General features: G+C 47.3%; 30 non-coding genes and 15 pseudogenes across 30 annotated transcripts; all 45 read left to right on the forward strand.

Moving 5' to 3' along the window:
• Window positions 1–45: 45 nt before the first annotated feature.
• LOC142997925 (5S ribosomal RNA) lies at window positions 46–164 on the forward strand. Its single transcript, XR_012962628.1, has one exon. It is a non-coding gene; the product is annotated as a 5S ribosomal RNA (ribosomal RNA).
• A 245-nt stretch (window positions 165–409) lies between these two features.
• LOC142998097 (5S ribosomal RNA) lies at window positions 410–528 on the forward strand (annotated as a pseudogene).
• Window positions 529–773: 245 nt separating this feature from the next.
• Window positions 774–892, forward strand: LOC142997819 (5S ribosomal RNA). Its single transcript, XR_012962527.1, has one exon. It is a non-coding gene; the product is annotated as a 5S ribosomal RNA (ribosomal RNA).
• A 460-nt stretch (window positions 893–1,352) lies between these two features.
• LOC142997669 (5S ribosomal RNA) lies at window positions 1,353–1,471 on the forward strand. Its single transcript, XR_012962384.1, has one exon. It is a non-coding gene; the product is annotated as a 5S ribosomal RNA (ribosomal RNA).
• Window positions 1,472–1,716: 245 nt separating this feature from the next.
• On the forward strand, window positions 1,717–1,834 carry LOC142998376 (5S ribosomal RNA; annotated as a pseudogene).
• Window positions 1,835–2,079: 245 nt separating this feature from the next.
• Window positions 2,080–2,198, forward strand: LOC142997927 (5S ribosomal RNA). Its single transcript, XR_012962630.1, has one exon. It is a non-coding gene; the product is annotated as a 5S ribosomal RNA (ribosomal RNA).
• A 245-nt stretch (window positions 2,199–2,443) lies between these two features.
• LOC142998098 (5S ribosomal RNA) lies at window positions 2,444–2,562 on the forward strand (annotated as a pseudogene).
• Window positions 2,563–2,807: 245 nt separating this feature from the next.
• LOC142997820 (5S ribosomal RNA) lies at window positions 2,808–2,926 on the forward strand. Its single transcript, XR_012962528.1, has one exon. It is a non-coding gene; the product is annotated as a 5S ribosomal RNA (ribosomal RNA).
• A 460-nt stretch (window positions 2,927–3,386) lies between these two features.
• LOC142997671 (5S ribosomal RNA) lies at window positions 3,387–3,505 on the forward strand. The gene has a single exon (XR_012962386.1). It is a non-coding gene; the product is annotated as a 5S ribosomal RNA (ribosomal RNA).
• Window positions 3,506–3,750: 245 nt separating this feature from the next.
• LOC142997505 (5S ribosomal RNA) lies at window positions 3,751–3,869 on the forward strand. The gene has a single exon (XR_012962229.1). It is a non-coding gene; the product is annotated as a 5S ribosomal RNA (ribosomal RNA).
• A 245-nt stretch (window positions 3,870–4,114) lies between these two features.
• On the forward strand, window positions 4,115–4,232 carry LOC142998377 (5S ribosomal RNA; annotated as a pseudogene).
• Window positions 4,233–4,477: 245 nt separating this feature from the next.
• On the forward strand, window positions 4,478–4,596 carry LOC142998023 (5S ribosomal RNA; annotated as a pseudogene).
• A 245-nt stretch (window positions 4,597–4,841) lies between these two features.
• On the forward strand, window positions 4,842–4,960 carry LOC142997818 (5S ribosomal RNA). The gene has a single exon (XR_012962526.1). It is a non-coding gene; the product is annotated as a 5S ribosomal RNA (ribosomal RNA).
• A 445-nt stretch (window positions 4,961–5,405) lies between these two features.
• Window positions 5,406–5,524, forward strand: LOC142997586 (5S ribosomal RNA). The gene has a single exon (XR_012962305.1). It is a non-coding gene; the product is annotated as a 5S ribosomal RNA (ribosomal RNA).
• A 241-nt stretch (window positions 5,525–5,765) lies between these two features.
• Window positions 5,766–5,884, forward strand: LOC142997630 (5S ribosomal RNA). The gene has a single exon (XR_012962346.1). It is a non-coding gene; the product is annotated as a 5S ribosomal RNA (ribosomal RNA).
• A 445-nt stretch (window positions 5,885–6,329) lies between these two features.
• Window positions 6,330–6,448, forward strand: LOC142998175 (5S ribosomal RNA; annotated as a pseudogene).
• Window positions 6,449–6,693: 245 nt separating this feature from the next.
• Window positions 6,694–6,811, forward strand: LOC142998378 (5S ribosomal RNA; annotated as a pseudogene).
• Window positions 6,812–7,256: 445 nt separating this feature from the next.
• Window positions 7,257–7,375, forward strand: LOC142998176 (5S ribosomal RNA; annotated as a pseudogene).
• Window positions 7,376–7,619: 244 nt separating this feature from the next.
• LOC142997307 (5S ribosomal RNA) lies at window positions 7,620–7,738 on the forward strand. Its single transcript, XR_012962038.1, has one exon. It is a non-coding gene; the product is annotated as a 5S ribosomal RNA (ribosomal RNA).
• A 445-nt stretch (window positions 7,739–8,183) lies between these two features.
• LOC142997686 (5S ribosomal RNA) lies at window positions 8,184–8,302 on the forward strand. Its single transcript, XR_012962400.1, has one exon. It is a non-coding gene; the product is annotated as a 5S ribosomal RNA (ribosomal RNA).
• Window positions 8,303–8,547: 245 nt separating this feature from the next.
• LOC142997661 (5S ribosomal RNA) lies at window positions 8,548–8,666 on the forward strand. Its single transcript, XR_012962376.1, has one exon. It is a non-coding gene; the product is annotated as a 5S ribosomal RNA (ribosomal RNA).
• A 460-nt stretch (window positions 8,667–9,126) lies between these two features.
• On the forward strand, window positions 9,127–9,245 carry LOC142997438 (5S ribosomal RNA). Its single transcript, XR_012962164.1, has one exon. It is a non-coding gene; the product is annotated as a 5S ribosomal RNA (ribosomal RNA).
• A 245-nt stretch (window positions 9,246–9,490) lies between these two features.
• LOC142998946 (5S ribosomal RNA) lies at window positions 9,491–9,609 on the forward strand. Its single transcript, XR_012963231.1, has one exon. It is a non-coding gene; the product is annotated as a 5S ribosomal RNA (ribosomal RNA).
• A 245-nt stretch (window positions 9,610–9,854) lies between these two features.
• On the forward strand, window positions 9,855–9,973 carry LOC142997356 (5S ribosomal RNA). Its single transcript, XR_012962084.1, has one exon. It is a non-coding gene; the product is annotated as a 5S ribosomal RNA (ribosomal RNA).
• Window positions 9,974–10,433: 460 nt separating this feature from the next.
• On the forward strand, window positions 10,434–10,552 carry LOC142997460 (5S ribosomal RNA). The gene has a single exon (XR_012962184.1). It is a non-coding gene; the product is annotated as a 5S ribosomal RNA (ribosomal RNA).
• Window positions 10,553–10,793: 241 nt separating this feature from the next.
• On the forward strand, window positions 10,794–10,912 carry LOC142998890 (5S ribosomal RNA). Its single transcript, XR_012963177.1, has one exon. It is a non-coding gene; the product is annotated as a 5S ribosomal RNA (ribosomal RNA).
• Window positions 10,913–11,157: 245 nt separating this feature from the next.
• LOC142998947 (5S ribosomal RNA) lies at window positions 11,158–11,276 on the forward strand. Its single transcript, XR_012963232.1, has one exon. It is a non-coding gene; the product is annotated as a 5S ribosomal RNA (ribosomal RNA).
• Window positions 11,277–11,721: 445 nt separating this feature from the next.
• On the forward strand, window positions 11,722–11,840 carry LOC142997536 (5S ribosomal RNA). The gene has a single exon (XR_012962258.1). It is a non-coding gene; the product is annotated as a 5S ribosomal RNA (ribosomal RNA).
• A 245-nt stretch (window positions 11,841–12,085) lies between these two features.
• On the forward strand, window positions 12,086–12,204 carry LOC142997496 (5S ribosomal RNA). The gene has a single exon (XR_012962220.1). It is a non-coding gene; the product is annotated as a 5S ribosomal RNA (ribosomal RNA).
• Window positions 12,205–12,449: 245 nt separating this feature from the next.
• LOC142998619 (5S ribosomal RNA) lies at window positions 12,450–12,568 on the forward strand. Its single transcript, XR_012962921.1, has one exon. It is a non-coding gene; the product is annotated as a 5S ribosomal RNA (ribosomal RNA).
• A 245-nt stretch (window positions 12,569–12,813) lies between these two features.
• On the forward strand, window positions 12,814–12,922 carry LOC142998392 (5S ribosomal RNA; annotated as a pseudogene).
• Window positions 12,923–13,367: 445 nt separating this feature from the next.
• On the forward strand, window positions 13,368–13,486 carry LOC142998016 (5S ribosomal RNA; annotated as a pseudogene).
• Window positions 13,487–13,731: 245 nt separating this feature from the next.
• Window positions 13,732–13,850, forward strand: LOC142998128 (5S ribosomal RNA; annotated as a pseudogene).
• A 244-nt stretch (window positions 13,851–14,094) lies between these two features.
• LOC142998302 (5S ribosomal RNA) lies at window positions 14,095–14,213 on the forward strand (annotated as a pseudogene).
• Window positions 14,214–14,454: 241 nt separating this feature from the next.
• LOC142998303 (5S ribosomal RNA) lies at window positions 14,455–14,573 on the forward strand (annotated as a pseudogene).
• Window positions 14,574–15,033: 460 nt separating this feature from the next.
• On the forward strand, window positions 15,034–15,152 carry LOC142997377 (5S ribosomal RNA). Its single transcript, XR_012962105.1, has one exon. It is a non-coding gene; the product is annotated as a 5S ribosomal RNA (ribosomal RNA).
• A 245-nt stretch (window positions 15,153–15,397) lies between these two features.
• Window positions 15,398–15,514, forward strand: LOC142998259 (5S ribosomal RNA; annotated as a pseudogene).
• A 448-nt stretch (window positions 15,515–15,962) lies between these two features.
• Window positions 15,963–16,081, forward strand: LOC142998891 (5S ribosomal RNA). Its single transcript, XR_012963178.1, has one exon. It is a non-coding gene; the product is annotated as a 5S ribosomal RNA (ribosomal RNA).
• Window positions 16,082–16,326: 245 nt separating this feature from the next.
• On the forward strand, window positions 16,327–16,445 carry LOC142997633 (5S ribosomal RNA). The gene has a single exon (XR_012962349.1). It is a non-coding gene; the product is annotated as a 5S ribosomal RNA (ribosomal RNA).
• Window positions 16,446–16,903: 458 nt separating this feature from the next.
• LOC142998314 (5S ribosomal RNA) lies at window positions 16,904–17,022 on the forward strand (annotated as a pseudogene).
• A 245-nt stretch (window positions 17,023–17,267) lies between these two features.
• LOC142997770 (5S ribosomal RNA) lies at window positions 17,268–17,386 on the forward strand. Its single transcript, XR_012962479.1, has one exon. It is a non-coding gene; the product is annotated as a 5S ribosomal RNA (ribosomal RNA).
• A 445-nt stretch (window positions 17,387–17,831) lies between these two features.
• LOC142997423 (5S ribosomal RNA) lies at window positions 17,832–17,950 on the forward strand. The gene has a single exon (XR_012962149.1). It is a non-coding gene; the product is annotated as a 5S ribosomal RNA (ribosomal RNA).
• A 245-nt stretch (window positions 17,951–18,195) lies between these two features.
• On the forward strand, window positions 18,196–18,314 carry LOC142998949 (5S ribosomal RNA). Its single transcript, XR_012963233.1, has one exon. It is a non-coding gene; the product is annotated as a 5S ribosomal RNA (ribosomal RNA).
• A 463-nt stretch (window positions 18,315–18,777) lies between these two features.
• Window positions 18,778–18,896, forward strand: LOC142997749 (5S ribosomal RNA). The gene has a single exon (XR_012962460.1). It is a non-coding gene; the product is annotated as a 5S ribosomal RNA (ribosomal RNA).
• Window positions 18,897–19,356: 460 nt separating this feature from the next.
• Window positions 19,357–19,475, forward strand: LOC142997885 (5S ribosomal RNA). Its single transcript, XR_012962591.1, has one exon. It is a non-coding gene; the product is annotated as a 5S ribosomal RNA (ribosomal RNA).
• The last annotated feature ends 1,714 nt before the right edge of the window (window positions 19,476–21,189 follow it).

Raw genomic sequence — 21,189 nt, forward strand, 5'->3', positions numbered from 1 at the left:
GGGTCTGTCTCACCTATAAAGAGCCTCTGTGTGGCTGCTCTCCTCGTTTACGGCCATACCACTCTGAACACGCCCGATCTCTTCTGATCTCAGAAGCTAAGCAGCGTCGGGCCAGGTTAGTACTTGGATGGGAGACCGCCTGGGAATATCCGGTGCAGTAAGCATTTTGGCCCTCTGAGCAGCAGGCCTCACCTGGTCCTCCTCCCTCATGTTTCACTCCCTCTGTGAACACGCAATTTCCCTCGGGAGAACAAAGTTGTATCTTATTTTATCTGAAATGTTAGTGTTCTTCTGATGAAGGCATCATGTAAATTGTGATATACATGAACTTGAGTGTAGTCATGCGTACACGGTGAGTTGAACTGGGTCTGTCTCACCTATAAAGAGCCTCTGTGTGGCTGCTCTCCTCCTTTACGGCCATACCACTCTGAACATGCCCGATCTCGTCTGATCTCGGAAGCTAAGCAGCTTCGGGCCAGGTTAGTACTTGGATGGGAGACCGCCTGGGAATACCCGGTGCAGTAAGCATTTTGGCCCTCTGAGCAGCAGGCCTCACCTGGTCCTCCTCCCTCATGTTTCACTCCCTCTGTGAACACGCAATTTCCCTCGGGAGAATAAAGTTGTATCTTATCTTATGTGAAATGTTAGTGTTCTTCTGAAGAAGGCATCATGTAAATTGTGATAGACATGAACTTGAGTGTAGTCATGCGTACACTGTGACTTGAACTGGGTCTGTCTCACCTATAAAGAGCCTCTGTGTGACTCCTCTCCTCGTTTACGGCCATACCACTCTGAACACGCCTGATCTCGTCTGATCTCGGAAACTAAGCAGCATCGGGCCAGGTTAGTACTTGGATGGGAGACCCCCTGGGAATACCCGGTGCCGTAAGCATTTTGGCCCTCTGAGCAGCAGGCCTCACCTGGTCCTCCTCCCTCATGTTTCACTCCCTCTGTCAACACCCAATGTCCCTCAGGAGAATAAAGTTGTATCTTATCTTATCTTATATGAAAGCATACATTCAGAAAATGAGTATTGCACATGGGCATAATATGAGATGATTGAATGCACATGAGGAGTGAAGTACACGAGCCACTGTGTGACGATGATGATGATGATGATGATGATGATGAGGATAAAAGTGAGCGCCAGAGATGTAAGTGGTCCCTCTGTATGTTCTATGTGATGATTATCAGTTTCATTAGGTAAGACTTCATTATCCAGAAATGTGTGTTTCTGATGAAGGCATCATGTAAATTGTGATATACATGAACTTGAGTGTAGTCATGTGTACACGGTGACTTGAACTGGGTCTGTCTCACCTATAAAGAGCCTCTGTGTGGCTTCTCTCCTCGTTTACGTCCATACCACTCTGAACACGCCCGATCTCGTCTGATCTCGGAAGCTAATCAGCGTCGGGCCAGGTTAGTACTTGGATGGGAGACCGCCTTGGAATACCTGGTGCCGTAAGCATTTTGGCCCTCTGAGCAGCAGGCCTCACCTGGTCCTCCTCCCTCATGTTTCACTCCCTCTGTGAACACGCTATTTCCCTCGGGAGAACAAAGTTGTATCTTATCTTATCTGAAATGTTAGTGTTCTTCTGATGAAGGCATCATGTAAATTGTGATATACATGAACTTGAGTGTAGTCATGCGTACACGGTGACTTGAACTTGGTCTGTCTCACCTATAAAGAGCCTCTGTGTGGCTCCTCTCCTCGTTTACGGCCAGACCACTCTGAACACGCCCGATCTCGTCTGATCTCGGAAGCTACCAGCGTCGGGCCAGGTTAGTACTTGGATGGTAGACCGCCTGGGAATACCCTGTGCAGTAAGCATTTTGGCCCTCTGAGCAGCAGGCCTCACCTGGTCCTCCTCCCTCATGTTTCACTCCCTCTGTGAACACGCAATTTCCCTCGGGAGAACAAAGTTGTATCTTATCTTATCTGAAATGTTAGTGTTCTTCTGATGAAGGCATCATGTAAATTGTGATATACATGAACTTGAGTGTAGTCATGTGTACACGGTGACTTGAACTGGGTCTGTCTCACCTATAAAGAGCCTCTGTGTGGCTGCTCTCCTCGTTTACGGCCATACCACTCTGAACACGCCCGATCTCTTCTGATCTCAGAAGCTAAGCAGCGTCGGGCCAGGTTAGTACTTGGATGGGAGACCGCCTGGGAATATCCGGTGCAGTAAGCATTTTGGCCCTCTGAGCAGCAGGCCTCACCTGGTCCTCCTCCCTCATGTTTCACTCCCTCTGTGAACACGCAATTTCCCTCGGGAGAACAAAGTTGTATCTTATTTTATCTGAAATGTTAGTGTTCTTCTGATGAAGGCATCATGTAAATTGTGATATACATGAACTTGAGTGTAGTCATGCGTACACGGTGAGTTGAACTGGGTCTGTCTCACCTATAAAGAGCCTCTGTGTGGCTGCTCTCCTCCTTTACGGCCATACCACTCTGAACATGCCCGATCTCGTCTGATCTCGGAAGCTAAGCAGCTTCGGGCCAGGTTAGTACTTGGATGGGAGACCGCCTGGGAATACCCGGTGCAGTAAGCATTTTGGCCCTCTGAGCAGCAGGCCTCACCTGGTCCTCCTCCCTCATGTTTCACTCCCTCTGTGAACACGCAATTTCCCTCGGGAGAATAAAGTTGTATCTTATCTTATGTGAAATGTTAGTGTTCTTCTGAAGAAGGCATCATGTAAATTGTGATAGACATGAACTTGAGTGTAGTCATGCGTACACTGTGACTTGAACTGGGTCTGTCTCACCTATAAAGAGCCTCTGTGTGACTCCTCTCCTCGTTTACGGCCATACCACTCTGAACACGCCTGATCTCGTCTGATCTCGGAAACTAAGCAGCATCGGGCCAGGTTAGTACTTGGATGGGAGACCCCCTGGGAATACCCGGTGCCGTAAGCATTTTGGCCCTCTGAGCAGCAGGCCTCACCTGGTCCTCCTCCCTCATGTTTCACTCCCTCTGTCAACACCCAATGTCCCTCAGGAGAATAAAGTTGTATCTTATCTTATCTTATATGAAAGCATACATTCAGAAAATGAGTATTGCACATGGGCATAATATGAGATGATTGAATGCACATGAGGAGTGAAGTACACGAGCCACTGTGTGACGATGATGATGATGATGATGATGATGATGAGGATAAAAGTGAGCGCCAGAGATGTAAGTGGTCCCTCTGTATGTTCTATGTGATGATTATCAGTTTCATTAGGTAAGACTTCATTATCCAGAAATGTGTGTTTCTGATGAAGGCATCATGTAAATTGTGATATACATGAACTTGAGTGTAGTCATGTGTACACGGTGACTTGAACTGGGTCTGTCTCACCTATAAAGAGCCTCTGTGTGGCTTCTCTCCTCGTTTACGTCCATACCACTCTGAACACGCCCGATCTCGTCTGATCTCGGAAGCTAATCAGCGTCGGGCCAGGTTAGTACTTGGATGGGAGACCGCCTTGGAATACCTGGTGCCGTAAGCATTTTGGCCCTCTGAGCAGCAGGCCTCACCTGGTCCTCCTCCCTCATGTTTCACTCCCTCTGTGAACACGCAATTTCCCTCGGGAGGATAAAGTTGTATCTTATCTTATCTGAAATGTTAGTGTTCTTCTCATGAAGGCATCATGTAAATTGTGATATACATGAACTTGAGTGTAGTCATGCGTAAACAGTGACTTGAACTGGGTCTGTCTCACCTATAAAGAGCCTCTGTGTGGCTGCTCTCCTCGTTTACGGCCATACCACTCTGAACACGCCCGATCTCGTCTGATCTCGGAAGCTAAGCAGTGTCGGGCCAGGTTAGTACTTGGATGGGAGACCACCTGGGAGTACCCGGTGCAGTTAGCATTTTGGCCCTCTGAGCAGCAGGCCTCACCTGGTCCTCCTCCCTCATGTTTCACTCCCTCTGTGAACACGCTATTTCCCTCGGGAGAACAAAGTTGTATCTTATCTTATCTGAAATGTTAGTGTTCTTCTGATGAAGGCATCATGTAAATTGTGATATACATGAACTTGAGTGTAGTCATGCGTACACGGTGACTTGAACTTGGTCTGTCTCACCTATAAAGAGCCTCTGTGTGGCTCCTCTCCTCGTTTACGGCCAGACCACTCTGAACACGCCCGATCTCGTCTGATCTCGGAAGCTACCAGCGTCGGGCCAGGTTAGTACTTGGATGGTAGACCGCCTGGGAATACCCTGTGCAGTAAGCATTTTGGCCCTCTGAGCAGCAGGCCTCACCTGGTCCTCCTCCCTCATGTTTCACTCCCTCTGTGAACACGCAATTTCCCTCGGGAGAACAAAGTTGTATCTTATCTTATCTGAAATGTTAGTGTTCTTCTGATGAAGGCATCATGTAAATTGTGATATACATGAACTTGAGTGTAGTCATGTGTACACGGTGACTTGAACTGGGTCTGTCTCACCTATAAAGAGCCTCTGTGTGGCTGCTCTCCTCGTTTACGGCCGTACCACTCTGAACACGCCCGATCTCTTCTGATCTCAGAAGCTAAGCAGCGTCGGGCCAGGTTAGTACTTGGATGGGAGACCGCCTGGGAATACCCGGTGCAGTAAGCATTTTGGCCCTCTGAGCAGCAGGCCTCACCTGGTCCTCCTCCCTCATGTTTCACTCCCTCTGTGAACACGCAATTTCCCTCGGGAGAACAAAGCTGTATCTTATTTTATCTGAAATGTTAGTGTTCTTCTGATGAAGGCATCATGTAAATTGTGATATACATGAACTTGAGTGTAGTCATGCGTACACGGTGAGTTGAACTGGGTCTGTCTCACCTATAAAGAGCCTCTGTGTGGCTGCTCTCTTCATTTACGGCCATACCACTCTGAACACGCCTGATCTCTTCTGATCTCGGAAGCTAAGCAGCATCGGGCCAGGTTAGTACTTGGATGGGAGACCGCCTGGGAATACCCGGTGCCGTAAGCATTTTGGCCCTCTGAGCAGCAGGCCTCACCTGGTCCTCCTCCCTCATGTTTCACTCCCTCTGTCAACACCCAATGTCCCTCAGGAAAATAAAGTTGTATCTTATCTTATCTTATATGAAAGCATACATTCAGAAAATGAGTATTGCACGTGGTCATAATATGAGAAGATTGAATGCACATGAGAAGTGAAGAACATGAGCCACTGTGTGACAATAATGATGATGAGGATAAAAGTGAGCGTCAGAGATGTAAGTGGTCCCTCTGTATGTTCTATGTGATGATTATCAGTTTCATTAGGTAAGACTTCATTATCCAGAAATGTGTGTTTCTGATGAAGGCATCATGTAAATTGTGATATACATGAACTTGAGTGTAGTCATGTGTACACGGTGACTTGAACTGGGTCTGTCTCACCTATAAAGAGCCTCTGTGTGGCTTCTCTCCTCGTTTGCGTCCATACCACTCTGAACACGCCCGATCTCGTCTGATCTCGGAAGCTAATCAGCGTCGGGCCAGGTTAGTACTTGGATGGGAGACCGCCTGGGAATACCGGGTGCCGTAAGCTTTTTGGCCCTCTGAGCAGCAGGCCTCACCTGGTCCTCCTCCCTCATGTTTCACTCCCTCTGTCAACACGCAATTTCCCTCGGGAGAATAAAGTTGTATCTTATCTTATCTGAAATGTGTGTTTATGATGAAGGCATCATGTCAATTGTGATATACATGAACTTGAGTGTAGTTATGTGTACACGGTGACTTGAACTGGGTCTGTCTTACCTATAAAGAGCCTCTGAGTGGCTGCTTTCCTCGTTTACGGCCATACCACTGTGAACACGCCCGATCTCGTCTGATCTCGGAAGCTAAGCAGCGTCGGGCCAGGTTAGTACTTGGATGGGAGACCGCCTGGGAATACCCGGTGCAGTAAGCATTTTGGCCCTCTGAGCAGCAGGCCTCACCTGGTCCTCCTCCCTCATGTTTCACACCCTCTGTCAACACCCAATGTCCCTCAGGAGAATAAAGTTGTATCTTATCTTATCTTATATGAAATCATACATTCAGAAAATGAGTATTGCACATGGGCATAATATGAGATGATTGAATGCACATGAGGAGTGAAGTACACGAGCCACTGTGTGACAATGATGATGATGAGGATGAAAGTGAGCGTCAGAGATGTAAGTGGTCCCTCTGTATGTTCTATGTGATGATTATCAGTTTCATTAGGTAAGACTTCATTTTCCAGAATTGTGTGTTTCTGATAAAGGCATCATGTAAATTGTGATATACATGAACTTGAGTGTAGTCATGTGTACACGGTGACTTGAACTGGGTCTGTCTCACCTATAAAGAGCCTCTGTGTGGCTGCCTTCCTCGTTTGCGGCCATACCACTCTGAAACCGCCCAATCTCGTCTGATCTCGTAAGCTAAGCAGCGTCGGGCCAGGTTAGTACTTGGATGGGAGACCGCCTGGGAATACCCGGTGCAGTAAGCATTTTGGCCCTCTGAGCAGCAGGCCTCACCTGGTCCGCCTCCCTCATGTTTCACTCCCTCTGTGAACACGCAATTTCTCTCGGGAGAACAAAGTTGTATCTTATCTTATCTGAAATGTTAGTGTTCTTCTGATGAAGGCATCATGTAAATTGTGATATACATGAACTTGAGTGTAGTCATGTGTACACGGTGACTTGAACTGGGTCTGTCTCACCTATAAAGAGCCTCTGTGTGGCTGCTCTCCTCGTTTACGGCCAGACCACTCTGAACACGCCCGATCTCGTCTGATCTCGGAAGCTACCAGCGTCGGGCCAGGTTAGTACTTGGATGGTAGACCGCCTGGGAATACCCTGTGCAGTAAGCATTTTGGCCCTCTGAGCAGCAGGCCTCACCTGGTCCTCCTCCCTCATGTTTCACTCCCTCTGTCAACACCCAATGTCCCTCAGGAGAATAAAGTTGTATCTTATCTTATCTTATATGAAATCATACATTCAGAAAATGAGTATTGCACATGGGCATAATATGAGATGATTGAATGCACATGAGGAGTGAAGTACACGAGCCACTGTGTGACAATGATGATGATGAGGATGAAAGTGAGCGTCAGAGATGTAAGTGGTCCCTCTGTATGTTCTATGTAATGATTATCAGTTTCATTAGGTAAGACTTCATTATCCAGAATTGTGTGTTTCTGATAAAGGCATCATGTAAATTGTGATATACATGAACTTGAGTGTAGTCATGTGTACACGGTGACTTGAACTGGGTCTGTCTCACCTATAAAGAGCCTCTGTGTGGCTGCCTTCCTCGTTTGCGGCCATACCACTCTGAAACCGCCCAATCTCGTCTGATCTCGTAAGCTAAGCAGCGTCGGGCCAGGTTAGTACTTGGATGGGAGACCGCCTGGGAATACCCGGTGCAGTAAGCATTTTGGCCCTCTGAGCAGCAGGCCTCACCTGGTCCGCCTCCCTCATGTTTCACTCCCTCTGTGAACACGCAATTTCTTTGGGAGAACAAAGTTGTATCTTATCTTATCTGAAATGTTAGTGTTCTTCTGATGAAGGCATCATGTAAATTGTGATATACATGAACTTGAGTGTAGTCATGTGTACACGGTGACTTGAACTGGGTCTGTCTCACCTATAAAGAGCCTCTGTGTGGCTGCTCTCCTCGTTTACGGCCATACCACTCTGAACACGCCCGATCTCGTCTGATCTCGGAAGCTAATCAGCGTCGGGCCAGGTTAGTACTTGGATGGGAGACCGCCTGGGAATAACCGGTGCCGTAAGCATTTTGGCCCTCTGAGCAGCAGGCCTCACCTGGTCCTCCTCCCTCATGTTTCACTCCCTCTGTCAACACCATATGTCCCTCATGAGAATAAAGTTGTATCTTATCTTATCTTATATGAAAGCATACATTCAGAAAATGAGAATGGCACATGGGCATAATATGAGATGATTGAATGCACATGAGGAGTGAAGTACACGAGCCACTGTGTGACAATGATGATGATGAGGATGAAAGTGAGCGTCAGAGATGTAAGTGGTCCCTCTGTATGTTCTATGTGATGATTATCAGTTTCATTAGGTAAGACTTCATTATCCAGAAATGTGTGTTTCTGATAAAGGCATCATGTAAATTGTGATATACATGAACTTGAGTGTAGTCATGTGTACACGGTGACTTGAACTGGGTCTGTCTCACCTATAAAGAGCCTCTGTGTGGCTGCTCTTCTCGTTTACGGCCATACCACTCTGAACACGCCCGATCTCGTCTGATCTCGGAAGCTAAGCAGCGTCGGGCCAAGTTAGTACTTGGATGGGAGACCGCCTGGGAATACCCGGTGCAGTAAGCGTTTTGGCCCTCTGAGCAGCAGGCCTCACCTGGTCCTCCTCCCTCATGTTTCACTCCCTCTGTGAACACGCAATTTCCCTCGGGAGAACAAAGTTGTATCTTATCTTATCTGAAATGTTAGTGTTCTTCTGATGAAGGCATCATGTAAATTGTGATATACATGAACTTGAGTGAAGTCATGTGTACACGGTGACTTGAACTGGGTCTGTCTCACCTATAAAGAGCCTCTGTGTGGCTGCTCTCCTCGTTTACGGCCATACCACTCTGAACACGCCCGATCTCGTCTGATCTCGGAAGCTAATCAGCGTCGGGCCAGGTTAGTACTTGGATGGGAGACCGCCTGGGAATAACCGGTGCCGTACGCATTTTGGCCCTCTGAGCAGCAGGCCTCACCTGGTCCTCCTCCCTCATGTTTCACTCCCTCTGTCAACACCATATGTCCCTCAGGAGAATAAAGTTGTATCTTATCTTATCTTATATGAAAGCATACATTCAGAAAATGAGTATTGCACATGGGCATAATATGAGATGATTGAATGCACATGAGGAGTGAAGTACACGAGCCACTGTGTGACGATGATGATGATGATGATGATGATGATGAGGCTGAAAGTGAGCGAAAGAGATGTAAGTGGTCCCTCTGTATGTTCTATGTGATGATTATCAGTTTCAATAGGTAAGACTTCATTTTCCAGAAATGTGTGTTTCTGATAAAGGCATCATGTAAATTGTGATATACATGAACTTGAGTGTAGTCATGTGTACACGGTGACTTGAACTGGGTCTGTCTCACCTATAAAGAGCCTCTGTGTGGCTGCTCTCTTCGTTTACGGCCATACCACTCTGAACATGCCCGATCTCGTCTGATCTCGGAAGCTAATCAGCGTCGGGCCAGGTTAGTACTTGAATGGGGGACCGCCTGGGAATACCCGGTGCCGTAAGCATTTTGGCCCTCTGAGCAGCAGGCCTCACCTGGTCCTCCTCCCTCATGTTTCACTCCCTCTGTCAACACGCAATTTCCCTCGGGAGAATAAAGTTGTATCTTATCTTATCTGAAATGTTAGTGTTCTTCTGATGAAGGCATCATGTAAATTGTGATATACATGAACTTGAGTGTAGTCATGCGTACACGGTGACTTGAACTGGGTCTGTCTCACCTATAAAGAGCCTCTGTGTGGCTCCTCTCCTCGTTTACGGCCAGACCACTCTGAACACGCCCGATCTCGTCTGATCTCGGAAGCTAAGCAGCGTCGGGCCAGGTTAGTACTTGGATGGGAGACCGCCTGGGAATACCCGGTGCCGTAAGCATTTTGGCCGTCTGAGCAGCAGGCCTCACCTGGTCCTCCTCCCTCATGTTTCACTCCCTCTGTGAACACGCAATTTCCCTCGGGAGAACAAAGTTGTATCTTATCTTATCTGAAATGTTAGTGTTCTTCTGATGAAGGCATCATGTAAATTGTGATATACATGAACTTGAGTGTAGTCATGCGTACACGGTGACTTGAACTGGGTCTGTCTCACCTATAAAGAGCCTCTGTGTGGCTCCTCTCCTCGTTTACGGCCAGACCACTCTGAACACGCCCGATCTCGTCTGATCTCGGAAGCTAATCAGCGTCGGGCCAGGTTAGTACTTGGATGGGAGACCGCCTGGGAATACCCGGTGCCGTAAGCATTTTGGCCGTCTGAGCAGCGGGCCTCACCTGGTCCTCCTCCCTCATGTTTCACTCCCTCTGTCAACACCCAATGTCCCTCAGGTGAATAAAGTTGTATCTTATCTTATCTTATATGAAAGCATACATTCAGAAAATGAGTATTGCACATGGGCATAATATGAGATGATTGAATGCACATGAGGAGTGAAGTACACGAGCCACTGTGTGACGATGATGATGATGATGATGATGATGATGAGGATAAAAGTGAGCGCCAGAGATGTAAGTGGTCCCTCTGTATGTTCTATGTGATGATTATCAGTTTCATTAGGTAAGACTTCATTATCCAGAAATGTGTGTTTCTGATAAAGGCATCATGTAAATTGTGATATACATGAACTTGAGTGTAGTCATGTGTACACGGTGACTTGAACTGGGTCTGTCTCACCTATAAAGAGCCTCTGTGTGGCTTCTCTCCTCGTTTACGTCCATACCACTCTGAACACGCCCGATCTCGTCTGATCTCGGAAGCTAATCAGCGTCGGGCCAGGTTAGTACTTGGATGGGAGACCGCCTGGGAATACCCGGTGCCGTAAGCATTTTGGCCCTCTGAGCAGCAGGCCTCACCTGGTCCTCCTCCCTCATGTTTCACTCCCTCTGTCAACACGCAATTTCCCTCGGGAGAATAAAGTTGTATCTTATCTTATCTGAAATGTGTGTTTATGATGAAGGCATCATGTAAATTGTGATATACATGAACTTGAGTGTAGTCATGTGTACACGGTGACTTGAACTGGGTCTGTCTCACCTATAAAGAGCCTCTGTGTGGCTGCTCTCCTCGTTTACGGCCATACCACTCTGAACACGCCCGATCTCGTCTGATCTCGGAAGCTAATCAGCGTCGGGCCAGGTTAGTACTTGGATGGGAGACCGCCTGGGAATACCCGGTGCCGTAAGCATTTTGGCCCTCTGAGCAGCAGGCCTCACCTGGTCCTCCTCCCTCATGTTTCACTCCCTCTGTGAACACGCAATTTCCCTCGGGAGAACAAAGTTGTATCTTATCTTATCTGAAATGTTAGTGTTCTTCTGATGAAGGCATCATGTAAATTGTGATATACATGAACTTGAGTGTAGTCATGTGTACATGGTGACTTGAACTGGGTCTGTCTCACCTATAAAGAGCCTCTGTGTGGCTCCTCTCCTCGTTTACGGCCAGACCACTCTGAACACGCCCGATCTCGTCTGATCTCGGAAGCTAAGCAGCGTCGGGCCAGGTTAGTACTTGGATGGGAGACCGCCTGGGAATACCCGGTGCCGTAAGCATTTTGGCCGTCTGAGCAGCAGGCCTCACCTGGTCCTCCTCCCTCATGTTTCACTCCCTCTGTCAACACCCAATGTCCCTCAGGAGAATAAAGTTGTATCTTATCTTATCTTATATGAAAGCATACATTCAGAAAATGAGTATTGCACATGGGCATAATATGAGATGATTGAATGCACATGAGGAGTGAAGTACACGAGCCACTGTGTGACAATGATGATGATGAGGATGAAAGTGAGCGCCAGAGATGTAAGTGGTCCCTTTGTATGTTCTATGTGATGATTATCAGTTTCATTAGGTAAGACTTCATTATCCAGAAATGTGTGTTTCTGATGAAGGCATCTTGTAAATTGTGATATACATGAACTTGAGTGTAGTCATGTGTACACAGTGACTTGAACTGGGTCTGTCTCACCTATAAAGAGCCTCTGTGTGGCTCCTCTCCTCGTTTACGGCCAGACCACTCTGAACACGCCCGATCTCGTCTGATCTCGGAAGCTAAGCAGCGTCGGGCCAGGTTAGTACTTGGATGGGAGACCGCCTGGGAATACCCGGTGCAGTAAGCATTTTGGCCATCTGAGCAGCAGGCCTCACCTGGTCCTCCTCCCTCATGTTTCACTCCCTCTGTGAACACGCAATTTCCCTCGGGAGGATAAAGTTGTATCTTATCTTATCTGAAATGTTAGTGTTCTTCTCATGAAGGCATCATGTAAATTGTGATATACATGAACTTGAGTGTAGTCATGCGTAAACAGTGACTTGAACTGGGTCTGTCTCACCTATAAAGAGCCTCTGTGTGGCTGCTCTCCTCGTTTACGGCCATACCACTCTGAACACGCCCGATCTTGTCTGATCTCGGAAGCTAAGCAGTGTCGGGCCAGGTTAGTACTTGGATGGGAGACCGCCTGGGAATACCCGGTGCAGTAAGCATTTTGGCCCTCTGAGCAGCAGGCCTCACCTGGTCCTCCTCCCTCATGTTTCACTCCCTCTGTGAACACGCTATTTCCCTCGGGAGAACAAAGTTGTATCTTATCTTATCTGAAATGTTACTGTTCTTCTGATGAAGGCATCATGTAAATTGTGATATACATGAACTTGAGTGTAGTCATGTGTACACGGTGACTTGAACTGGGTCTGTCTCTCCTAAAAAGAGCCTCTGTGTGGCTGCTCTCCTCGTTTACGGCCATACCACTCTGAACACGCCCGATCTCGTCTGATCTCGGAAGCTAAGCAGTGTTGGGCCAGGTTAGTACTTGGATGGGAGACCGCCTGGGAATACCCGGTGCCGTAAGCATTTTGGCCCTCTGAGCAGCAGGCCTCACCTGGTCCTTCTCCCTCATGTTTCACTCCCTCTGTGAACACACAATTTCCCTCGGGAGAATAAAGTTGTATCTTATCTTATCTGAAATGTTAGTGTTCTTCTGATGAAGGCATCATGTAAATTGTGATATACATGAACTTGAGTGTAGTCATGTGTACACGGTGACTTGAACTGGGTCTGTCTCACTTATAAAGAGCCTCTGTGTGGCTGCTCTCCTCGTTTACGGCCATACCACTCTGAACACGCCTGATCTCGGAAGCTAAGCAGCGTCGGGCCAGCTAAGTACTTGGATGGGAGACTGCCTGGGAATACCTGGTGCAGTAAGCATTTTGGCCCTCTGAGCAGCAGGCCTCACCTGGTCCTCCTCCCTCATGTTTCACTCCCTCTGTGAACACGCAATTTCCCTCGGGAGAACAAAGTTGTATCTTATGTTATCTTATATGAAATCATACATTCAGAAAATGAGTATTGCACATGGGCATAATATGAGATGATTGAATGCACATGAGGAGTGAAGTACACGAGCCACTGTGTGACAATGATGATGATGAGGATGAAAGTGAGCGCCAGAGATGTAAGTGGTCCCTCTGTATGTTCTATTTGATGATTATCAGTTTCATTAGGTAAGACTTCATTATCCAGAAATGTGTGTTTCTGATAAAGGCATCATGTAAATTGTGATATACATGAACTTGAGTGTAGTCATGTGTACACGGTGACTTGAACTGGGTCTGTCTCACCTATAAAGAGCCTCTGTGTGGCTTCTCTCCTCGTTTACGTCCATACCACTCTGAACACGCCCGATCTCGTCTGATCTCGGAAGCTTATCAGCGTCGGGCCAGGTAAGTACTTGGATGGGAGACCGCCTGGGAATACCCGGTGCCGTAAGCATTTTGGCCCTCTGAGCAGCAGGCCTCACCTGGTCCTCCTCCCTCATGTTTCACTCCCTCTGTCAACACGCAATTTCCCTCGGGAGAATGAAGTTGTATCTTATCTTATCTGAAATGTTAGTGTTCTTCTGATGAAGGCATCATGTAAATTGTGATATACATGAACTTGAGTGTAGTCATGCGTACACGGTGACTTGAACTGGGTCTGTCTCACCTATAAAGAGCCTTTGTGTGGCTGCTCTCCTCGTTTACGGCCATACCACTCTGAACACGCCCAATCTCATCTGATCTCTGAAGCTAATCAGCGTCGGGCCAGGTTAGTCCTTGGATGGGAGACCGCCTGGGAATACCCGGTGCCGTAAGCATTTTGGCCCTCTGAGCAGCAGGCCTCACCTGGTCCTCCTCCCTCATGTTTCACTCCCTCTGTCAACACGCAATTGCCCTCGGGAGAATAAAGTTGTATCTTATCTTATCTGAAAGCTAGTGTTCTTCTGATGAAGGCATCATGTAAATTGTGATATACATGAACTTGAGTGTAGTCATGTGTACACGGTGACTTGAACTTGGTCTGTCTCACCTATAAAGAGCCTCTGTGTGGCTGCTCTCCTCGTTTACGTCCATACGACTCTGAACACGCCCGATCTCGTCTGATCTCAGAAGCTTATCAGCGTCGGGCCAGGTTAGTACTTGGATGGGAGACCGCCTGGGAATACCCGGTGCCGTAAGCATTTTGGCCCTCTGAGCAGCAGGCCTCACCTGGTCCTCCTCCCTCATGTTTCACTCCCTCTGTCAACACGCAATTTCCCTCGGGAGAATAAAGTTGTATCTTATCTTATCTGGAATGTGTGCTTATGATGAAGGCATCATGTCAATTGTGATATACATGAACTTGAGTGTAGTCATGTGTACACGGTGACTTGAACTGGGTCTGTCTCAGCTATAAAGAGCCTCTGAGTGGCTGCTTTCCTCGTTTAAGGCCAAACCACTCTGAACACGCCCAATCTCGTCTGATCTCGGACGCTAAGCAGCGTCGGGCCAGATTAGTACTTGGATGGGAGACCGCCTGGGAATACCCGGTGCAGTAAGCATTTTGGACCTCTGAGCAGCAGGCCTCACCTGGTCCTCCTCCCTCATGTTTCACTCCCTCTGTCAACACCCAATGTCCCTCGGGAGAATAAAGTTGTATCTTATCTTATCTTATATGAAATTATACATTCAGAAAACGAGTATTGCACATTGGCATAATATGAGATGATTGAATGCACATGAGGAGTGAAGTACACGAGCCACTGTGTGACGATGATGATGATGATGATGATGATGATGAGGATGAAAGTGAGGGCCAGAGATGTAAGTGGTCCCTCTGTATGTTCTATGTGATGATTATCAGTTTCATTAGGTAAGACTTCATTATCCAGAAATGTGTGTTTCTGATGAAGGCATCATGTAAATTGTGATATACATGAACTTGAGTGTAGTCATGTGTACACGGTGACTTGAACTGGGTCTGTCTCACCTAAAAAGAGCCTTTGTGTGGCTGCTCTCCTCGTTTACGGCCATACCACTCTGAACACGCCCGATCTCGTCTGATCTCGGAAGCTAAGCAGTGTCGGGCCAGGTTAGTACTTGGATGGGAGACCTCCTGGGAATACCCGGTGCAGTACGCATTTTGGCCCTCTGAGCAGCAGGCCTCACCTGGTCCTCCTCCCTCATGTTTCACTCCCTCTGTGAACACGCAATTTCCCTCGGGAGAATTAAGTTGTATCTTATCTTATCTGAAATGTTAGTGTTCTTCTGATGAAGGCATCATGTAAATTGTGATATACATGAACTTGAGTGTAGTCATGCGTACACGGTGACTTGAACTGGGTCTGTCTCACCTATAAAGAGCCTCTGTGTGGCTCCTCTCCTCGTTTGCGGCCATACCACTCTGAACACGCCTGATTGTCTGATCTCGGAAGCTAAGCAGCGTCGGTCCAGGTTAGTACTTGGATGGGAGACCGCCTGGGAATACCCGGTGCCGTAAGCATTTTGGCCCTCTGAGCAGCAGGCCTCACCTGGTCCTCCTCTCTCATGTTTCACTCCCTCTGTCAACACCCAATGTCCCTCGGGAGAATAAAGTTGTATCTTATCTTATCTTATATGAAAGCATACATTCAGAAAATGAGTATTGCACATGGGCATAATATGAGATGATTGAATGCACATGAGGAGTGAAGTACACGAGCCACTGTGTGACAATGATGATGATGATGAAGATGAAAGTGAGCATCAGAGATGTTAGTGGTCCCTCTTTATGTTCTATGTGATGATTATCAGTTTCATTAGGTAAGACTTCATTATCCAGAAATGTGTGTTTCTGATAAAGGCATCATGTAAATTGTGATATACATGAACTTGAGTGTAGTCATGTGTACACGGTGACTTGAACTGGGTCTGTCTCACCTATAAAGAGCCTCTGTGTGGCTGCTCTCCTCGTTTACGGCCATACCACTCTGAACACGCCCGATCTCGTCTGATCTCGGAAGCTAATCAGCGTCGGGCCAGGTTAGTACTTGGATGGGAGACCGCCTGGGAATACCCGGTGCCGTAAGCATTTTGGCCCTCTGAGCAGCAGGCCTCACCTGGTCCTCCTCCCTCATGTTTCACTCCCTCTGTGAACACGCAATTTCCCTCGGGAGAACAAAGTTGTATCTTATCTTATCTGAAATGTTAGTGTTCTTCTGATGAAGGCATCATGTAAATTGTGATATACATGAACTTGAGTGTAGTCATGCGTACACGGTGACTTGAACTGGGTCTGTCTCACCTATAAAGAGCCTCTGTGTGGATGCTCTCCTCGTTTACGGCCATACCACTCTGAACACGCCTTATCTCGTCTGATCTCGGAAGCTAAGCAGCGTCGGGCCAGGTTAGTACTTGGATGGGAGACCGCCTGGGAATACCCGGTGCCGTAAGCATTTTGGCCCTCTGAGCAGCAGGCCTCACCTGGTCCTCCTCCCTCATGTTTCACTCCCTCTGTCAACACCCAATGTCCCTCAGGAAAATAAAGTTGTATCTTATCTTATCTTATATGAGAGCATACATTCAGAAAATGAGTATTGCACATGGGCGAATATGAGATGATTGAATGCACATGAGGAGTGAAGTACACAAGCCACTGTGTGACGATGATGATGATGATGATGATGATGATGAGGATGAAAGTGAGCGCCAGAGATGTAAGTGGTCCCTCTGTATGTTCTATGTGATGATTATCAGTTTCATTAGGTAAGACTTCTTTATCCAGAACTGGTGTTTCTGATAAAGGCATCATGTAAATTGTGATATACATGAACTTGAGTGTAGTCATGTGTACACGGTGACTTGAACTGGGTCTGTCTCACCTATAAAGAGCCTCTGTGTGGCTGCTCTTCTCGTTTACGGCCATACCACTCTGAACACGCCTGATCTCGTCTGATCTGGGAAGCTAAGCAGCTTCGGGCCAGGTTAGTATTTGGATGGGAGACCGCCTGGGAATACCCGGTGCAGTAAGCATTTTGGCCCTCTGAGCAGCAGGCCTCACCTGGTCCTCCCCCCTCATGTTTCACTCCCTCTGTGAACACGCAATTTCCCTCGGGAGAATAAAGTTGTATCTTATCTTATCTGAAATGTTAGTGTTCTTCTGAAGAAGGCATCATGTAAATTGTGATAGACATGAACTTGAGTGTAGTCATCCGTACACGGTGACTTGAACTGGGTCTGTCTCACCTATAAAGAGCCTCTGTGTGGCTCCTCTCCTCGTTTACGGCCATACCACTCTGAACACGCCTGATCTTGTCTGATCTCGGAAGCTAAGCAGCATCGGGCCAGGTTAGTACTTGGATGGGAGACCCCCTGGGAATACCCGGTGCCGTAAGCATTTTGGCCCTCTGAGCAGCAGGCCTCACCTGGTCCTCCTCCCTCATGTTTCACTCCCTCTGTCAACACCCAATGTCCCTCAGGAGAATAAAGTTGTATCTTATCTTATCTTATATGAAATCATACATTCAGAAAATGAGTATTGCACATGGGCATAATATGAGATGATTGAATGCACATGAGGAGTGAAGTACACGAGCCACTGTGTGATGATGATGATGATGAGGATGAAAGTGAGCGTCAGAGATGTAAGTGGTCCCTCTGTATGTTCTATGTGATGATTATCAGTTTCATTAGGTAAGACTTCATTATCCAGAAATGTGTGTTTCTGATAAAGGCATCATGTAAATTGTGATATACATGAACTTGAGTGTAGTCATGTGTACACGGTGACTTGAACTGGGTCTGTCTCACCTATAAAGAGCTTCTGTGTGGCTGCTCTCCACGTTTACGGCCATACCACTCTGAACACGCCCGATCTCGTCTGATCTCGGAAGCTAATCAGCATCGGGCCAGGTTAGTACTTGGATGGGAGACCGCCTGGGAATACCCGGTGCCGTAAGCATTTTGGCCGTCTGAGCAGCAGGCCTCACCTGGTCCTCCTCCCTCATGTTTCACTCCCTCTGTGAACACGCAATTTCCCTCGGGAGAACAAAGTTGTATCTTATCTCATCTGAAATGTTAGTGTTCTTCTGATGAAGGCATCATGTAAATTGTGATATACATGAACTTGAGTGTAGTCATGCGTACACGGTGACTTGAACTGGGTCTGTCTCACCTATAAAGAGCCTCTGTGTGGCTCCTCTCCTGGTTTACGGCCAGACCACTCTGAACACGCCCGATCTCGTCTGATCTCGGAAGCTAAGCAGCGTCGGGCCAGGTTAGTACTTGGATGGGAGACCGCCTGGGAATACCCGGTGCCGTAAGCATTTTGGCCGTCTGAGCAGCAGGCCTCACCTGGTCCTCCTCCCTCATGTTTCACTCCCTCTGTCAACACCCAATGTCCCTCAGGAGAATAAAGTTGTATCTTATCTTATCTTATATGAAAGCATACATTCAGAAAATGAGTATTGCACATGGGCATAATATGAGATGATTGAATGCACATGAGGAGTGAAGTACACGAGCCACTGTGTGACGATGATGATGATGATGATGATGATGATGATGAGGATAAAAGTGAGCGCCAGAGATGTAAGTGGTCCCTCTGTATGTTCTATGTGATGATTATCAGTTTCATTAGGTAAGACTTCATTATCCAGAAATGTGTGTTTATGATGAAGGCATCATGTCAATTGTGATATACATGAACTTGAGTGTAGTCATGTGTACACGGTGACTTGAACTGGGTCTGTCTCACCTATAAAGAGCCTCTGTGTGGCTGCTCTCCTCGTTTACGGCCATACCACTCTGAACACGCCCGATCTCGTCTGATCTCGGAAGCTAATCAGCGTCAGGCCAGGTTAGTACTTGGATGGGAGACCGCCTGGGAATAACCGGTGCCGTAAGCATTTTGGCCCTCTGAGCAGCAGGCCTCACCTGGTCCTCCTCCCTCATGTTTCACTCCCTCTGTCAACACCCAATGTCCCTCATGAGAATAAAGTTGTATCTTATCTTATCTTATATGAAAGCATACATTCAGAAAATGAGTATTGCACATGGGCATAATATGAGATGATTGAATGCACATGAGGAGTGAAGTACACAAGCCACTGTGTGACGATGATGATGATGATGATGATGATGATGAGGATGAAAGTGAGCGCCAGAGATGTAAGTGGTCCCTCTGTATGTTCTATGTGATGATTATCAGTTTCATTAGGTAAGACTTCATTATCCAGAAATGTGTGTTTCTGATAAAGGCATCATGTAAATTGTGATATACATGAACTTGAGTGTAGTCATGTGTACATGGTGACTTGAACTGGGTCTGTCTCACCTATAAAGAGCCTCTGTGTGGCTGCTCTCCTCGTTTACGGCCATACCACTCTGAACACGCCCGATCTTGTCTGATCTCGGAAGCTAATCAGCGTCGGGCCAGGTTAGTACTTGGATGGGAGACCGCCTGGGAATACCCGGTGCAGTAAGCATTTTGGCCCTCTGAGCAGCAGGCCTCACCTGGTCCTCCTCCCTCATGTTTCACTCCCTCTGTCAACACCCAATGTCCATCAGGAGAATAAAGTTGTATCTTATCTTATCTTATATGAAATCATACATTCAGAAAATGAGTATTGCACATGGGCATAATATGAGATGATTGAATGCACATGAGGAGTGAAGTACACGAGCCACTGTGTGACAATGATGATGATGAGGATGAAAGTGAGCGTCAGAGATGTAAGTGGTCCCTCTGTATGTTCTATGTGATGATTATCAGTTTCATTAGGTAAGACTTCATTATCCAGAAATGTGTGTTTCTGATAAAGGCATCATGTAAATTGTGATATACATGAACTTGAGTGTAGTCATGCGTACACGGTGACTTGAACTGGGTCTGTCTCACCTATAAAGAGCCTCTGTGTGGCTCCTCTCCTCGTTTACGGCCATACCACTCTGAACACGGAAGTAAGAGGAGGTGTGTGTGAGCTCTCAGGCGTGCGTGTATTTTGACTGATCCTGTGCGGCAATTTTGATTTTGAGTTTGAACTGTGGCGTTTCTTTAAGCCCAGTTTTTTCGTTTCTTTGATAGCTCGGTTTTTGGAGCCACCCCCAGCAGTTTTGACTGTCTGGGGGACACTTTAAGTTATTTGTTTGTTTGGTTTGTGTTTTCCTTATGGAAAATAGTTTATACTGTGCTCCAAGTATGGTGAGAACCAGAGGAAAGGGAGCCAGAGTCGCTGCACCGGGCCCGGACCAGACGGCCGAGGCAAACGAGCCGATGGTGAAAGACGATCGGGCGTACAGGACCGTGGACGGTCAGAATATGACGGGAGAAATGGAGGACACACGTGCGGTGACAGCTCCTGACGTAGCCGAAAATGCGGAAGGAGGAAGAGGGCAGGAGAGAGAAATCATCAGAGAGGAAGAGCTACGGATTATTAAGGATAAAGCTGAAGAGTTTCAGCAAAATTTAACGCTCGCCCTGGAGCTGATTGGAGAAGATAAAGTGACCGCAATGGAGCTGATCCAGGCAATACAAGACACTTGTGGGAAAATCATCGCCTGCCGGTACACGGGCAGAAATAAATATGAGATCACAATGAATCACCCGAAGGGGAAAGAAAGACTATTGGACGGCATAAAAATTGGACAGACCGCGATCATGTCCAAGGAGTTATGTAATGATGAGCTGGTGGTCTCGTTTCTGGGGCTGCCGGCGTATATCACGGACAGCGTCATTCTGGGCAAGCTGAACAGCTGGGGAGTGAGTGCAGTATCCCCGATCATCAGGAGAATGTGGCCGGGAACTAGAATTGCTGACGGAACAAGATACGTGAAAGTTAAATTCAGGGAGACGGTCCAATCACTTCCATATTCGACCAAGTTTGAGACGGCTTTTGGAGCAGAGTTCTTCAGAGTTTTGCACGACAAACAGGTGAAAGTGTGCAGACAGTGCATACAGACTGGTCATATCCTGAGGGACTGTCCAGATTTCCTTTGTAGAAAATGTGGAGAGCAGGGGCACTATGCAAGGGAGTGCATGGGCAGAGGGAACAAATGCCAGAGCTGCAAAAAGGAGAGCAGCAGATGTGTTTGTGAGGACGTTGATCATGCTCCAGGGACGGGAGGAAAGCAACGTGAGGAGCAGGAAGAATCGAGAGAGAATATCTCTGAGAGGGAGGAGACCGAGAAGGATCGTGCGGA

This window comes from Genypterus blacodes, unplaced genomic scaffold (genome assembly GCF_046128005.1).
Source record: "Genypterus blacodes isolate CSIRO-AG114 ecotype Tasmania unplaced genomic scaffold, CSIRO-AGI_Gbla_v1 ptg000039l_1, whole genome shotgun sequence".
In the NCBI taxonomy this organism is placed as follows: domain Eukaryota; kingdom Metazoa; phylum Chordata; class Actinopteri; order Ophidiiformes; family Ophidiidae; genus Genypterus; species Genypterus blacodes.